Raw genomic sequence first — 12,215 nt, forward strand, 5'->3', positions numbered from 1 at the left:
AATAAATAAAATCTTAATAAAAAAATTAATAACTAAAATTTCCCAAGAATTTGGAATACAACAGGAAATTAAGCATTCCTCTTTGCATTTTAATGTAGTGTCCTATAACCTAACATTAATTTAAGTAACATGAGTAGTGGTCTCATCCCTCATATATACACAATGACAGCCTGAAAAAATTAAAAGACTGATTATGAAATGACAACTCCAAAATGTCACATTTTTAATGTAATAAAGGAGTTAAATTATTTTATGTATATAATTTTTGTATACAGTACAGCCTGTTTATTACATACAGCTCTCTTAAGCCAGACCTTTATACAGACAGAAATCACCAAAAATGATTTTTAGCTTTAACAATTCAAAGAAACTCAAAGCAACAGTATGTGGATATCGGAGTTACATGTCTCATAGAATATGAGCTATTGTTTGCCAATGCCACTTGATAAAATTTTGGACTGTCATAAAATCTCTTTCCAGGACACCTGGGTGGCTCAGTTGGTTAAAGCCTCTGCCTTCGGCTTGGGTCATGATCCCAGCATCCTGGGATGGAGTCCCGTGTCAGGCTCCCTGAATGGCAGGGAGCCTGCTTCTCCCTCTCCCCAGTCGCCCCCCCCCCCCCTTGCTTGTACTCTCTTTCGCTATCTCTCTCTCAAATAAAATCTTCTAAAAATAAAATAAAATGTAATAAAATTTCTTTCCACAAGCAATTTTTTAAATGATTCTCAAAGAGCTGTACTTTGCAAATGCCTTTAGAATTGCTATAATCGCCCAAAGAAAGTAAAACTAGACCCTTTAATTTCCAACTCTTCACAAGAAAAACAAAATTTGGTGATCTTCAAATAAAGAAGGTTGCTATTATATTAGCCTTACTTTTGTACATTCCATTTTTCAAAACCCTGAATTACTGTATCCCTGAATGCTTTCTTCTATTAGGTGCCTGTCTTATGGACAGAGGACGTGAGCCTCAGAGGTGGAGATCAAACTACAAAAATATATAGCAAAAATCAGATCTGAATCTCACAACTCTGACTCCCCACTGAGTTCAAATTCTTGGTACAGAATGTTTAAATTCCCAAAAAAGACAGTCTTAACCTATTAAAGTTCTTCTTTACCTATCATTACGTTATATATCATATCTACTTTCACCTAAGGGCTGCTCCACTTTAAAAACATTTACCTTGGAATAAAGAGCTTTAGTTCTAAAGAAAATCACTTAATGGCATTCACAGTCATTCCATCAAACCTGACATTTATTATTTTATAAGAGTCTCCAAGGCTTTTTAGTTCCAGACAGGTTATTTGTCCCAAAGTCACACTTTCTGGCAAACTATGAATTCCCTACATGTTTTCTAATAGTTATAAGCCTGTCGGTTGGACACTGAATCAAACCAAACCACTGTTTATTTGCCTTATGTTTTCCTACTTGATGATTTAAGGCTTTACCTTTCCAAGTTATATTCTCCAACTTACTGATATAGCAATCAATTTGCTAATAATACTTTTACTTGCCTTAGTGGACAGTATTACAGAACATTATTGCTAAAGATATTCCTCCCTTATCCCAAATTCCTATATCCAATCCATTAGCAAATGCTATAGATTTTACCTCCAAAATACCTCTCAAATTCTTTCCATTTCTTTTCCTTTTCTCTATCACTTCTTAGACCAGGTTATCAATATCTCTGACCAAGAATACTTTTGATAATCCCCTAATGGGTCTCCTTGTCTCTATTCTCAAACCTGCAGTCTATACAACGGCCAAAGTGCTCTTCCAAACAGAAAAATCATACCAATTACCCTGCTAAATACCTCCAGTACATTTTATTCCTTGTGCAAAAGAAAACCAAAACCTTTCCATAATCTCCACAAGGCGCTTCATGATTTGGTCTTTGTCAACCTCTCCAATTTAACTCATAAAGCTCCCTAACCTGTTCAGTTATTCTTCTGATCCCTGTCTATACCAATCCTGATCATCATCAAGACCTGGGAAAAGACCTGGTTCCTAAGATCACCTTTTCCAAAAACACTTACATGACCATCCTTACTTAACACAGCATTACACCACCCTCCATACCAGTCACTGATAGCACTTTACACTGTTTAATTTCCTTCATAGCACTTCCCACTCTCTGAAATCGTATTTTTACTTGTTTCCTTTTTTATCATCTATCTTCCCCAACTAAACCATCAGTTCCAAAAGTGCAAACCTTGTCTGTCCTATTCACCACACATATCTCTAACAGCGTCTCTCATATAGTATACCCTCAAATTTTACCTAATGACTAAATGAAGCTTCCATTAGAAAGTCCTTGGTATTGGGGTGCCTGGGTGGCTCAGTTGTTAAGCGGCTGCCTTCGGCTCAGGTCATGATCCCAGAGTCCTGGGATCAAGCCCCGCATTGGGCTCCCTGCTCAGCGGGAAGCCTGCTTCTCCCTCTCCCTCCACTCCCAACCCCGCCACCACCACCCCCCCAATCATGCACACACACCTTCTCAAATAAATTTTTAAAAAAACTTTTTTTTTTAAAGATTTTATTTATTAGACAGAGAGAGAGAAGGCGAGAGAGAGAACACAAGCAGCGGGAGAAGCAGTCAGAGGGAGATGCGGGGCTCGATCCCAGGACCCTGGGATCATGATAAGCCTAAGGCAGCCGCTTAACGACTGAGCCACCCAGGCGCCCCAAATTAAAAAAAAAAAAAAGAAAGAAAGAAATCCCTTGGTGTTATGGATTCAACTCTGTCCCCCAAAATTCATATTAAAGCCCCAACTCCAAGTACTTTAGAATGTGACTATATTTGATGATAGGGCTATTAATGAGGTAATCAAATTCATAATGGTAGGGCCCTTATCAAATATGACTGGTATTCTTATAAAAAGAGGAAGACACCAGAGATGCACATGCATAGAAAAAAGGCCACGTGAGGACATAGCAAGAAGGCAATTGTCTGCAAGCCAAGAAGAGAGACCTCAGGAGAAACCAAAATTGCCAACATCTTGATATTGAGCCTCTAGCCTCCACAATTGTGGGAAAATAAGTTTGTTGTTTAAGCCACCCAGTCTGTGGTATTTTATGGAAGCCCTAGCAAACGAATACATCTGCTTTTCAAGAATAGCGTGTTTCTTCAGAAATAAATGAAAATTAATTACATCTCAATGTTTATCTCTAGTAGCAGACATCATCATGGCTCTTTAGACAGTCATTTACCATTTAATTTTTAACCACTTAATAAGCATTTTGAGGAAACAGCTTCAAGAGCATACAATAACTAGTGAGTTTTCACAACACTCAGGCAGGATCAATAAACTTTTTCTGTAAAAGTCCTGATAATAAACATTTTAGACTTTGCAGGCCATAAAAGGCATCTGGTACAGCTACTTAACTCTGACACTGTAGTGTAAAATTGGCCTTAGACAATATATAGTGAATGGGTGTGGCTGTATACCAATGAAGTTTTATTTTTGGACACTGAAATTTACATGTCATATCATTTACATTTGTGTGTCACAAAACAACTTTCAAAACTGTGGCTCAGTCCTTAAGCGTCTGCCTTCGGCTCAGGACGTGATCCCAGGGAGCCCCACATCGGGCTCCCTGCTATGCTGGGAACCCGCTTCTTCCTCTCCCACTCCCCCTGCTTGTGCTCCCTCTCCTGCTGGCTGTCTCTCTCGGTCAAATAAATAAATAAAATCTTTAAAAAAAAATGTAAAAATCATTCTTAGCTCATGAGCCATACAAAAAAGGCAAAAGCCTGGAGGCTACATTTCACCAACCCTACCCTAAAACAGTAGTTTATCACCTCTGTTTTACAGATTAGGAAATCTCCAGGTTTCCCTACAGAGCAATGATTAACATAGCATCTCAATGCCTAGACTACAAGTATGTTCACCTGTCTACAAAACTATGCAAATAATGGAAAAAGGTCTCACAACTCAGGTTTGTTCTATCCTGAAGAACTCTGTCTTTACTAAACCTAAAATAATCATTCTTCCTTAAATCACATTTCTTCTCACACCATGAAGGAATTGGGGGAAAAAATTATGTAAATTGACAGATCAAATGACATGTCCCACTATTAACCTGACAGTGGCTAGTAAACACCAGAAACAAGATACAGAAAAACATAAGACCATTAGATTCGGGTTTAATAAAGATTTTCTAAAATGGAACAAGTGACCCATAACAAAATTTGTAAAACCACCCAAGGTCACAATTCTTTAACTATTTCCAGATGCCTTCTTTCTTCGCATTAAACAATGACCACAACATAGTAACCTTTATTTTTTAACTCTTTAAAAAAAAAATTTTTTTTTTTTGCCTCTTTTCAAACTTAGGTAAATGGAAAAGGCACTGAGAAGAATCCTCGCCAGTAAGAAAATGGCCATTGGGATATCAAAAAAGGGTGGCTTAAATTGCCTTCTTTTTAAAAAGTTAAACAGAATGGTATTTTCTCAAAAGAAAATTTTCAACCTAGAGGTAAGAATTAAGTTTGGCAACTAAGTCAGACCTGAAACTTATGCCTAAAAATTCCTTCCTTTTTAAAAGATAAGGTAAGCAGGGGTGCCTGGGTGGCTCAGTCGGTTAAGTGTCCAACTCTTGATTTCAGCTCAGGTCATGATCTCAGAGTGTGGGATCGAGCCCCTCCCTCATCAGACTCCATGCTCAGTGCGGAGTCTGCTTGGGATTCTGTCTCCCTCTGCCTCGTTCTATAAATACATGAATGAATGAATGAATGAATGAATAAGATTTTCTTTTAAAAAGAGGTAAGTAAATTTCAGTAAAGGAGAATAATGTCCTCCACCACCAAAGATGTCTACATCTTAATCCCTGGAACCTGTGAATATATTATGAAACATGTCAAAAGAGAATTAAGGTTGTACATGGAATTAACTCCTCAAGTTTAAGAGTATAAAGGAGCCCTGAGGGGCGCCTGGGTGGCGCAGTCATTAAGCGTCTGCCTTAGGCTCAGGGCGTGATCCCAGCGTTATGGGATCAAGTCCCACATCAGGCTCCTCCGCTAGAAGCCTGCTTCTCCCTCTCCCACTCCCTCTGCTTGTGTTCCCTCTCTCGCTGGCTGTCTATCTCTGTCAAATAAATAAATAAAATCTTTAACAAAACAAAACAAAACAAAAAGGAGCCCTGAGACCAAAAAAGTTTGCTAACCCCTGAGCTAAAAGCCTACAGCAGACAAGAAATGAACTGGGATAGTGGAGTGTGATTTTGGTTCTTTAAATTTTCATCTAGTCTTTCACCACGTCAAGACAAATCTATATTTTTATATTTGTAATTTTTAAAACCATTTAATTTAGCTCAAATTAAAACAAGGTAATGTCTCACCCCAACTTAAAATCTTTAAATGACTGTTCACAGCTTGCAGAATAAAGTAAAATCTCCTCAGTGCAGCACAGAAAGCATCCAATCTTCTCCTTACCAGAAAGCCACTTCAGATACACTAAATTCTAGACTACCCAATGTACTCAGCTCCCTCTTCTCTCCAGGTGTCCTCCATGTTGCGCTCGGTCTGGAACCATCTCTACTCTCCTTTACCCAACTTTCTCCTTTTTCAGAACTCCAATCAGGTATTCCCATCTCCTCCAGGAAGCATCCTAAGGTAGGGTAATTACCTCTGTGTGTTACCATGGTTTCGTCTGCACCAACTGTTTTCCTTACTTACCTATTGCTCCCACTAGAGTAGAAGCAAAAGTATAAGAACAGAGAGCAGTACTTCAATAATCTTTTAAATCCACAGCCAAGTACACTTCCCAGCACACAGTAAATTTTCAAATGTCTTCTGAAGGAATTCATGTTCTCTAACTTAAGATTTTCCTTTCAACACCAGGGCGCCTGGGTGACTCAGTCAGTTAAGTGTCTCCCTTTGGCTCAGGTCATGATCCCAGGCTCCTGGGATGGAGCCCTATGTCCGGGCTCCCTGCTCAGCGGGGAGTTGGCTTCACCCTCTGCCCCTCCCCCAACTTGTACTGCCTCTCTCTCAAATAAATAAAATCTTAAAAAAAAAATTTTTTTTTCTTTTCAACTCTATTACTGCCCCCCCAAAAGCCTATATGTAAGTTATTTCCCCTCACCAAAAAAAAAAAAAAGAAATTTTATGGCAGTACAGAATTAAAAAATCTTGCGTTGAAAAGAATTACCTCACTCAAAACTGTTATTCTTTTTTTAAAAGTGACCTGTCCCCAAATATACTTAACAAAGGACTTTTTGTTATTAATACAACTATTAATTTCCATTTTTAAGAAAAGTATTCCATTGCTCTTCAAAAGAATATGAATATAAAAATTTAGTCCCAGATCAAACTAGAGAAAAATACCCATGAAAATGGCTTCATCATTCAACACAGAAGAGAATCTCTTTCTTAACTGTACCACTTCATTAATAAACATGCTTATGAAGCTGCCAGATAGTTTTGAGTAGCAGAGTTCATTCACCCCCTTTAAAAGGTCATCACCTGGGGAGAAAGGAGAGACCAGCATAACTACCATTTTGAGATAAGATGATTTCTGCAGGCTGGAGAATTCACTTAATTACTTATTCAATATTTTATTCCCTTTGGCTCTGGAATTCTCCCAGACACTCTTTAAAGAAAAAAGAGGGAACAAAAATACGAACTCCCTGGTGAGGGAAAAAGGAGGAATTGTTTTGGTTTCCTCTAAAACAAGAAATGACAGAATTAAGAGCTTTTTTTGGCTCAACATGAAAAATTAAATTCAATTTATAAAGAAAATAATAAAACTTATTAAGGTGTGACCATAAGGGAATAACACATTAAAATCAAGTATTGATAATATTCTAACATTTACTTCTACCCCTGAATAGAAAAAATAAATTATCTAAAAAAGTGAATCTGACATATGGTAAATCTAAGAAGACACTGACCAAATCCTAAATTCCATGTAAGAATATGGAAAGGGTGGGGGTAAGCTGTCTTTAAAAGTCAGTCTGCAGGGGCACCTATGTCAGTCAATTAAAGCATCTTGACTCTTGATTTTGGCTCAGGTCATGATCTCCTGGGGTCTACTTAAGATTCTCTCTCCCTCTCCCCTCTACCCCTCCCTCCCCCCCGGGCGCTCCCTCTTTCTCTCTAAAAAAAAATAAAATAAAATGAAACAAATAAAAGTCTGGGACTCCTGGGTGGCTCAGTCTTTAAGCATCTGCCTTTAGCTCAGGTCATGATCCCAGGGTTCTGGGATCAAGTTCTGCATCAGGCTCCTTGCTCAGCAGGGAGCCTGCTTCTCACTCTGCCTGCCTCTCTCCCTGCTTGTGCGCACGCGCTCTCTCTCTCTCTGTCTCTCTCTCTGGCAAATAAATAAATAATAAAAAGGAATGGAAGGAAGGAAGGGAGGGAGGAAGGGGAAGGAAGGAAGAAAGGAAGGGGGGAAGGGAAGGGAAGTCAGTTTGTATAACAAACTTGCATTACTGGAAGACTAATAACTCACTGGTGCACTCCTTTCCAACTTTAAGAACCCATCTTTCTATTTGGTAAACTTGGAAATTATAAATAACACCATGAAGACAACTAGATACCAACTCTAGAAGGAACTGACTGGTTTTGAAACACAATTCAGCAGAAAACCTAAAGCCTGGTAGCAAACATGTATTTTCTACAGGACGGATTAATAACACTCTTTTGGGGGGGGAAAAAACCTTCAACTATGAAAAGTATACTGAGGGGGCACCTGGGTGGCTCAGTCATTAAGCGTCTGCCTTCGGCTCAGGGCGTGATCCCGGCGTTCTGGGATCGAGTCCCACATCAGGCTCCTCTGCTGGGAGGCTGCTTCTTTCTCTCCCACTCTCCCTGCTTGTGTTCCCTCTCTCGCTGGCTGTCTCTCTCTCTCTGTCAAATAAGTAAATAAAATCTTAAAAAAAAAAAAAAGTACACTGAAATATACCTAAACAATTTGTCTAAAGAGCAAATATTCAGACACTGAATACCTAACAAAAGGAGACTACAATTTCAAACAGAAATAAATACATGTTATTTAATATAAACACATGCTGTCAAGTACCCATTATCTCATTTATTCTTCACAATAACTAAGGATTCAATACTTCCCTTCTATAGCTGAGGAACCTGAGGCTGAGCAGGTAACTCAAAGTCTCGCAGCCGGCAAGTGGAAGAACAGAATTCAAACTCAGGTCCTTTACACTTTCTCCACTCAGCCATGATGCCCTAAGTAGAAATGAAAATAGGCCAAAAATATGCACAATAACTATGACCAAATTTTTTGTTCCAAAAATAAGGGTACATGGTTTAGCCAGAAATATACTTTCTTAACTTTAAATTTCTATATTTGAAATGTACCTTCAAAAAATCCAATTTAATGACCTATAAAAAAAGAAAAAAAAAAACTTGATCCAGTAATTCTATTGATATTTAACTTGCAAAAAAAGAAGTTACTGCAGGTCTCAAGAGTTCAATTATGACTCTTAGGGCTATATCCAAGAGCGTGATGTTTCAAGGAAAGCCTGTTTCCCTGCCTATAAAAAGAAGTATTTGTGAAAGAATCTTATTTAACTACACTAAATGCACAAACTATACCATAATAAGAGAAAGTTACATAATATGTATTAAAACTATATCTAAGACTTTTTTTTTTTTTTTAAAGATTTTATTTATTTATTCAACAGAGATAGAGACAGCCAGCGAGAGGGAACACAAGCAGGGGGAGTGGGAGAGGAAGAAGCAGGCTCATAGCAGAAGAGCCTGATGTGGGGCTCGATCCCATAACGCCGGGATCACGCCCTGAGCCGAAGGCAGACGCCCAACCGATGTGCCACCCAGGCGCCCCATGACTTTCAATAAACTATTACATACAAGTTCTGAAGTAATCAAGAACAGAAGATTCAGATGACAAACATTAATTTCTGAACAAAAAAACACAATACCACCACTTTCTTAAGTGAAACCACTGAGAAGCTTAAAAACAAAAAAATCAGACCTTAGAATTACACATATAACTGGTATTACTCTTTTCTGGATAGCAATGTAAACTGTAGAAAATCTCCAGCATACACAGAACAGGATATGCAGACCAGTACATAAAGAACTACCTAAAAAAATGGCCTTGACTCCTTGACCTAATAACCCAACTCTTTGGAATTTCTCCTTGAAATTTATACTATAGCAACATAAAAGGGAAAATCTATATGCACAAAAGCATTTTATTTTAGGGAGGGGGGGAAGCAGTAACAAAAAAATGGTAAACTATGTTCATTTTTTTCATTAGAATACTAAGAACATTTAGAAAATATACAAATGGCTTGTTTATGGTATCTTAAAATTAAAGAGCAAGACAAAATGCTTATTACAATTAGATAAAAAAAAAAAAAGATTTACAGCTATATAAAAATGTGTGTGCCTAAATACAAAAGTTAAAAAGGCAAGTGACCTAAATGAGTTGAAAACTTAGGTCCACACAAAAAGTTCCTTTATTCATGACTGCCAAAAGTTGGAAGCAAGCAAGATATTCTTCGATAGATGAATGGATAAACTGTGATACATCGACACAACAAAATACTGTTCAGTAATAAACAGAAACAAGCTATCAAACCATGCAAAGAAACTTACACAGAGGAAACTTACATGAGTATTGCTAATGGAAAGATGCCAATCTAAAAGGCTACATACTGTATGATTTCAACTATATGACATTCTGGAAAAGGCAAAATTAGGGAGACAGTAAAAAGATGAGTGATTAACAGGAGTTCAGGGGGGAGAGAGAGATGAATAGGTGGAGCACAGAATATTTTTAGAGCAGTGAAAACTATTCTGTATGATACTGTAATGGTGGATATGTATAATTATATGTTTCTCACAACCCACACAAAGATTAAACCCTATTGTAAACTATGGAATTTAGTTAATAATAATATATCAATATTGGCATAGCAACCGTAACAAGTATACCACCCTAATGAAAGATATCAAGGAAACTGGAGGGAATGAGAGAGGATATACGGGAACTCTGTACTTTTCACTCGATGAAACTGGAGGGAATGAGAGAGGATATACGGGAACTCTGTACTTTTCACTCGATTTTTCTAACAACTTAAAATTGCTCAAAAAAAACAAAGTATTGGGGTGCCTAGGTGACTCAGTCAGTTAAACTAATCTGCCTTCAGCTCAGGTCATGATCTCAGGATCCTGGGATCAAGCCTCACATCGGGCTCTCTGCTCAGTGGGGGGTCTGCTTCTCGCTCTCCCTCTACCACTCTTCCCTACTCTTGCATACACGTTTTCTCTCAAATGAACAAATAAAATCTTTAAAAAATAAAAAAAATACCTATAGCTACAATATTTTGCTAATGAATATACAATATAAAAATATGTAAATTGTGACATTGATAATATAAAACATGGGATTGGGTAAAAGTGCTGAATATGTTGTTATCAGCTTAAAATAAGCTGTTATGTTTTTATGTAAGCCTGACGGCAACCAAAAAGAAGATAGCTCCAGTAAACACATAAAATATAAAAGATTCAATGCATACCACTATTTAAAAAATCATTAAATCATGAAGACAGTAAGAGAGAAAGAATGGAACAAGGGAAATAAAAAAGTCAGAAAACAGTAAAATGGCAACATAAGTCCTTACGCAGCAATAATCATTTAAATGTTAGTGGATTTGATTCTCCAATGAAAGACATAAGAGTATGTGAGTGGATTAAAAAACAAGATCCAACAGTATGTTCACTACAAGAGATTCACTTTAGCTACAAGGACACACACAAGCTGAAAACAAGAGATGGAAAAAGGTATTCCATGCAAATAGTAAATGAAAGAGAGCAGGATATTATTCAGCCATCAAAAAAATGAAATCTTGCCATTTGCAATGATGTGGGTGGAGCTAGAGTGTTGTTATGCTAAGCAAAGTCAGCCAGAGAAAGACAAATACACATCATTTCACTTTTCTGTGGAATTTAAGAAACGAAACAGATAAACATGGGGGGGGGGGAGAGAGGAAAGGAAACCTTAGGAGACTCTTAACTACAGAGAACAAACTGAGGGTTGACGGAGGGAGGTAAGTGGGGGATGGGCTAGATGGGTGATGGGTATTAAGGAGGGCACCTGTGATGAGCACTGGGTGATAATAAGTGATGAATCATTAAATTCTACACCTGAAACCAATTTTACCATATATGTTAATGAACTAGAATTTATTTTGAGAGACTGCGCACACAAGCAGGGGGTGGGACAGAGTGAGAGCTCTCTCTCTCAATCAGACTGATCTCAATCAGACTTCATGCTGAGTGCAAAGCCCAATTCAAGGTTCAATCTCACAACCCTGAAATCATTACCTGAGTGGAAGTCAGATACCTAAACCACTGAGCCACCCTGACACCCCAACTAACTAGAATTTAAATAAAAACCTGAAATTAAAAAAAATTTTTTAAAGAAAAGAAAGAGCAGGAGTAGCTATACTTACTATACCAGACAAAAATAGACTTTCAGTTAAAAACTATGACAAAAGATAGACATTATTTAATAATAAAGGGGTCAACTCATCAAAAGCATATAATAATTGTAAACATACACGCAACCAACACCACGGAATCTATATAAAATAATTATTAATTAAACTGAAAAGAGACACAGACAGCAATACCCACTTTCAAAAATGGATAGATCATCCCAACACAAAAGCAGTAAGGAAACACTGATCTTGAATAACACTTTGGACCAAACAGACCTAAGAGATATATAGAACATGCCATCCAACAGCAGCAAAATAAACATTCTTCTCAAGCACATACAAAACATTCTCTAGGCTGAATCACATGTTAGGCCTCAAATTAAGTCTTAACTAATTTAAGAGGACAAAAGTATACCCAGTATCTTTTCCAACCACAATGGTATGAAATTAGATAGAAATCAGTATCAGGAGGAAAACAGGAACATTCACAAAAATGTGGAAATTAAATGACATGCTCCTGAACAACCAATGGGTCAAAGCAAAACTCAAAAGATAAATTTAAAAAAAAAAATACATTGAGACAAAGATGGGGGGGAAATGTCAAAACTCCTGGGATGCAGCAAAAGGGTTTCTAAGAGGAAAATTTAAACCAATAAATACCTACATTGAGGAAAAAGAAAAATCTCAAATAAACAATCCCACTTAACACTTCAAGGAGCCAGAAAAAGAACTAAGCCCAAAGTTAGCAGAAGGAAGGAAATAATAAGATTAGAACAGAAAGAAA

General features: G+C 37.5%; 1 protein-coding gene across 25 annotated transcripts in view; it reads right to left on the reverse strand.

The window, feature by feature from the left end:
* Positions 1-12,215, reverse strand: part of ADIPOR2 (adiponectin receptor 2) — an 84,780-nt gene that overhangs the window by 47,552 nt on the left and 25,013 nt on the right. For 10 of the 25 annotated variants that reach the window (XM_048216836.1, XM_057303185.1, XM_057303190.1 and 7 more), the window contains one exon: positions 7,693-7,850. The exons of 11 other annotated variants lie outside the window; for them this stretch is intronic. The gene's annotated coding sequence lies outside the window, so the exon portion shown is untranslated. Of the gene's footprint in view, positions 1-7,692; positions 8,187-8,318; positions 8,338-12,215 lie in introns of those variants that run through there. 4 more of the 25 variants (XM_048216837.2, XM_048216838.2, XM_048216842.2 and 1 more) reach the window with 2 other exon arrangements.

The sequence above is a fragment of the Ursus arctos genome, unplaced genomic scaffold (genome assembly GCF_023065955.2).
Source record: "Ursus arctos isolate Adak ecotype North America unplaced genomic scaffold, UrsArc2.0 scaffold_26, whole genome shotgun sequence".
Classification (NCBI taxonomy): domain Eukaryota; kingdom Metazoa; phylum Chordata; class Mammalia; order Carnivora; family Ursidae; genus Ursus; species Ursus arctos.